Below are 5,642 nucleotides of genomic sequence, written 5' to 3' on the forward strand. Positions count from 1 at the left end.
CCTAAATCTTACACGCAGCTGCCTGGAGAAGAGAAGGCTCCAGGGAGACCTTATAGTGGCCTTCCAGTACCTGAAGGGGGCCTACAAGAAAGCTGGGGAGGGGCTGTTTGCAAGGGCATGTAGCGCTAGGACAAGGGGCAATGGTTCTAAACTAGAGCAGGGTAGGTTTAGATTAGACATTAGGAAGAAGTTCTTTACAATGAGGGTGGTGAGGCACTGGTACAGGTTGCCCAGAGAGGTGGTGGAGGCCCCATCCCTGGAGACATTCAAGGCCAGGCTTGATGAGGCTCTGATCAACCTGATCTAGTTGAAGATGTCCCTGCTTACCGCAGGGGGCGTTGGGCTAGATGACCTTTAAAGGTCCCTTCCAACCCAACACATTCTGTGATTCTGCGTCTTTCCCGAGCTGATGCTGGGCGACTGAGCTCACGGTTCTCCCTCCCATCCATCCATTTTCTTTTGAAAATGAGAGTTTAGGATTTAAATCATTTATGTAAATTTCACTCTTTTGCATCTTGCAATAAATCACTGGATTTTCTTAGTGAATAGTGAATTCAATTCTTAGTGAATTGAATAAATCAGCCGAGGCTAAATAAATTTCAGCATTTTCTAAAGATGTCCGAATTGGTTGTTCTGTATCTGGTTTGAAGTAATTAGTCATCTCCATTGTGCTATTAGCAGTGGATTCTTATCTTGATATGGAAAATCAATCTTACTCTAAAGTAACAAGTTTGTTTAATTTATAACTTGAACACCTCTTTTTTAGGAAAAAAAATACATCTGATTGTACTGATTTTGTACAGAAACTCATTTATGTTTTGGAAAAAAAGGTGTTAGCGAGACTGACCTTTATGCAGCATGGTCCATTTTGAAATACAATCAGAAACTGGCGTTCACTTTTGGGACTTACCAGAATGCCCGTTTTTACCCCTTTTTCCCATAAGGCTGTTTCAGTCACTGCCCAGGAGAGAAGGAGACGGCCTGGCTGCCTGAGCCGCTTCTCCCAGGTAACCTTCTTCTCCCCTATAACTTTGAGCTCATTGATCAGTGATTCAAGCTACTTTGAGAGGAAAGGCAGAAGTGTTGATTTTTTAAAAAATTTTGTGCAAACTGTGTGGTTAAAGGCAAGGGAGCAGCAACGCCCCTGCTGAAGGAAGAGAGACCCCATTGCCCTCTTTATCCTGTTTATCAGAGACTTGGCTGGGGAAAGGCTTGAGCACACGTGTGCAACACAGAGGAACTGGGAAGGAGATTACATTAGTTCTGCTACAGTGAAATTGTGCGCAGACGCTGCAAAGTCCACCTTTCCTCTTTCTCTTGTCTTCTAAACCCGTGGTTAATGCAGAGATTTTATGTTCAACCTTGCACATAGTTTTCATATGAAGAAGAGGTTTCTGCAACAGGGAGGAGAGGAACCTGGAAATGTATTTCAAAAAGTTAAAACCGACTGTAGTAGTGACCAGCATCATCAAGTACAACCTGCTACAGTAATTATAGAGGAAGTGCTTGAAATGTCTACTTTGGCTTTCAGTCCCTTATTATTTTATAAGCTAGAAATTAAAAATCTGTTTAGAAACAAGACAATGAAATATAGAGGAGAGACACAAGTGTCCCACAATGTATAACGATTCCATGTGCACCTCTCATCTAACAAAAACACTTGTGGCCACACTGGTGAAAGCAATGTCACCACACAAATGAGTAGAAAGCCCTTTCTGTTGAATTGGAAACTGTCAACTGTACATTAACGAATACTTTCTTCAGAACTTCATCGAAGCTGGGAAGACTTTCCCAGCTTTCCTGTCTTGCAGAGACTGGTTTGGGCATCGCCAGTACATCGTCTTGTACCACCGCAGTTTTGCTCTGTTTTAATAACTGATTTGAATGGTAACGGAGACCCAAGGGTTGCTTCTTCTGGAGAAAAGTGGTGTCACCAAATTTTAACTATTGGATTTTGAAATGAGATTTATGAAATAAGAAACAGAGCAATTATATGATTTTTATTTTTTTTTTACTGTTGAATTTCCTCTTAATGCCAGGGAAATGAAGTATAGAAATACAAAGATTAGTAAAATGAAGCTGGATATACAAATCTGATAAATAGTCTGATGAAGTCAAGCAGTCAGAAGGGTGGGGCCAGGTTCTTTTCAGTGGTGCCCAGCAACGGGACAAGAGGTAACGGGCACAAACTTCAACATAGGAAGTTCCACCTAAACATGAGGAGGAACTTCTTTACTTTGAGGGTGGCAGAGCACTGGAACAGGCTGCCCAGAGAAGTGGTGGAGTCTCCATCTCTGAAGACATTCAAAACCCACCTGGATGTGTTCCTGGGCAACCTGCTCTAGGTGACCCTGCTCTGGCAGGGGGTTGGACTAGATGATCTCCAAGAGGTCTCTTCCAACCCCTATCATTCTGTGATTCTGTGATTCTATGATTCTGTGATTCTGTGAAGGTTAGGAGAGAAGTGAAGTGAAAATACAGGCGTTGTTTGAGAAAGTATATAAAAAATAGACAGCAACGTGTAGCTTTGGTCATTACATTATAAATAAGAAATAATAAGATATTGAAGTGAAGCTATTATCAGAATTCGAATGAACTAGATTCGTGGACGTAAAATGCTTTCTTCCCAGTGGATATTTAGGAAGATCACTAAACAGGTCGAAACTGTGAGCTGTCTCCAAGCAAAGTAGTATTTACCACATCAGGACTCAGAAACCAGAATATCAGTGAAAACCTCTAGAGACAGTTAAAAATAAATGAATTAGTAGTACTAATCCATATGCTTCTGTCCAAGTGTGAATCTTGCAGTTTTAAACTAACTCAGGGTCAGCATACAGCTGGTAAAAATCAGTGACTCCCATCACGCTGGGTTTTTTAAGGGAAATCTGTGTTGGTTTTTCATGAGGACCTTTGGGGGATTGCAAGGAGTACGCACCAGCACAGTCTGGTCAATCACATATGATACTAAAGTGCTGGAAAGGGATGACTAACGACCCTTGAGAAGAGGCTGGAGTGGGAATTTCTGAAAGCATCACAGAGAAAAGAAATGTATTTTGTAGGAAACAGTATGAGATGGCAATATTCCAGAAGGTCCTTCAAGAGCCACAGTAGTGTGGTGGTCCTCCGTGCATGGTCAGGGCAACAGACACAGCTGATGGTCTCATTCCACTGATCTCCCACAAGTGTGAAATTCGTACCTCTGTAATAACGTGTGTTCCCTGCAGAAAATGATAACAAATATAAACGTAAGAATGTTTAATTATTTTTTTTTATTTATTTACAGGGACAAGAACACTTCGAAGCCAGAAAAAATAAGAGTCTAAATTGGGAAATATTTCCACGGAGAAATTCTAATCCATTTTGATCAACTTCACAAAAAAATAAAGTACACGTGAAGGAAGAAATTCCAACTATCCTCCAGTTCCTTCCTTTTGACCTAGAAAATGTGTATTAAGCATAAATGATGATAACAGAACATGTAACCCTTAACATGGCAACAGCTTGCTGCTTCTGCAAGGCCTCCTAAAGGAGTGAGGAGTTATTTCAAATACTCACATGAAAATATTTGCCCATAGTATGTTGCCAATTTAAAATAAATGCAATTGTGAGTATATTAATAAGATAAAATGATTACAGAAAAACATGCAGAATTACTGAAAAAAAAAGTAGAAGATTCTGTTAAGGCTAAATGCAGATGGTCCCTGCGGGAATACAGCACAGATGGAAAGAGAGGTGGACAGTTAAACCCCTCCAGAGCTGAGTCCAGCAGGGGACATAAAAAGAACGGCTTCCTCAAGTGTGTCAGCAGCAAAAGAAAGACAGGGTAAATGCTGGCCTGCTGATGAATCTAACTGGAGATCTGGTGATGGAGGACATGGAAAGAGCCAAGGTCAGTGCCTTCTTTCCTTGGTCTTTAGTGGTAAAACCATCCCTCAGGAATCACAGGTCCCTGAGGTCAGTGGGAAAGTCTGGAGCAAGGAAGACTTACCTTCCTCTGTGAAGGAGGATCAGGTTAGGAAACATTCAAAGAAACTGGACATACACAGTCCATGAGACCTGACGGGATGCATCCATGACTGCTGAGGGCACTGGCCAATGTCATTGCAATGCCAGTCTTGACCATCTTTGGAAGGTCGTGGCAAGTGGGAGAGGTTCCTGAGGACTGGAAGAAAAGAAATGTTGGTACTGTCTTCAAGAAGGGCAAGAAGGAGGATCCAGGGAACTAGAGACACGTCAGCCTCACCTCGATCCCTGGGAAGGTGATGGAAAAAGCCAAGGTACTCAATGCCTTCTTTGCCTTGATTTTTCCCAGTAAAATCAGCCTTTGGGAATCCCTGGAATTGGATGTGGCTTCCTCCTGGAAGGGAAAAGGAAGTATGAAAGACCTAATATCACACCAGGTAAACAGTCACTATAGCACCCACATCCGAGGTATAAATAATTATTTAAAGTAAGGAAATAAAAGGTTGTATAATGACAGGTTTTTGGTGATAACTCGAACAAGTATGCAATGATATATCATAATGCCTTTTCAAGACAGAGGCGTAAGTCTACCCCACCCCCAAAGCCACCCCCCTTGATTGGATTGCACTCATATTTATATTTATTTTTTTAAAATCTAAACATAATAAAATGCATAGGAGTCCTTGGGCTTTATGGCATTCAATGAGAGCCACGGAAAAGTCATTCCTGCTCTTGGAATTCAGTGTACCTTCTCTTCCTGCAGCAGTTATTTGCCTTTTGGCTATTTTGTCAGCTTCTCCAAATTAACAGCAGATTATCATTATCATCACACACGCTCATGCAGGCAAGAGACCAACACGTCTCTGATGCAGTTGCAGTAATTTTGAGTGGGGTCAGCACGCTGCCTTTGCACAATCTGGGACCCTCCAAAATTTGTGTGGACTGAGATGACCCCCTGGGCAAGGTCAGCAGAGTCTCAGCTGCTTGCTTCCCAACCAGCTTAGCCAGTAAGCAGATTATGGGTGCACTTGGAGAGTTTCTGATTGCTTAACCCAATGAGAGCCTCTCCGTACTCTGCACTCCCAGGCCCATGTTGATGTGCAAGACCGCAGAGACCGTTGCATTCTTGATAAGACGGTGCTCAGCGCTCAACCATTATCTGCCAGAACAGATGGTTAATAGGGAACAGTCCCACATTATTAGTTTACCAGCCAGCTCATAAATGATGAACACTACTCTGTCACTTTCTAAATGCATACATGTTTCATCATCATTCATCGTAAAGAGGAAAAGTCAGGTTAACTATGTATCTGTCAACAAATATTTCACTCTAGCTGTGAGTGTGTTAAGAAATGCCTGTTGAATGCAAAGATGTTTTTTCAGCAGCAAGAATGATGTTCAAAACACCATGCAAAATTTCTTTTTTTTTTTTCTTTTTAGAATAGGTGATATTCATTTTTTGATTGTATTTATTTTTTAGCATGGGCAATAGCTCTATGATTTTTCCAGGGATTGACTGCAGTTTTATCTATCTGTTTATGAGACTGAAAGCTGTCACAGGAAACTGCACCAGTCCAGCAGATCACACCTTGGTCATTTCCAAAGGGTGGCGGCTCTGCCACCTTGCCCTGTGCGCAGGTGTTACTGCACTGCAGTTCCAACCCTCTTCGCTCTACCCT

The 5,642-nt window shown here is 41.9% G+C and overlaps 1 long non-coding RNA gene across 1 annotated transcript; it reads right to left on the reverse strand.

The window, feature by feature from the left end:
* Positions 1–2,588: 2,588 nt before the first annotated feature.
* LOC128907436 (uncharacterized) lies at positions 2,589–4,351 on the reverse strand. Its single transcript, XR_008465591.1, has 3 exons — positions 4,244–4,351; positions 3,989–4,162; positions 2,589–3,218 (listed from the first exon to the last, which is right to left on the reverse strand). It is a non-coding gene; the product is annotated as an uncharacterized LOC128907436 (long non-coding RNA).
* Positions 4,352–5,642: the final 1,291 nt, after the last annotated feature.

Source organism: Rissa tridactyla, chromosome 3 (genome assembly GCF_028500815.1).
Source record: "Rissa tridactyla isolate bRisTri1 chromosome 3, bRisTri1.patW.cur.20221130, whole genome shotgun sequence".
Lineage (NCBI taxonomy): Eukaryota > Metazoa > Chordata > Aves > Charadriiformes > Laridae > Rissa > Rissa tridactyla.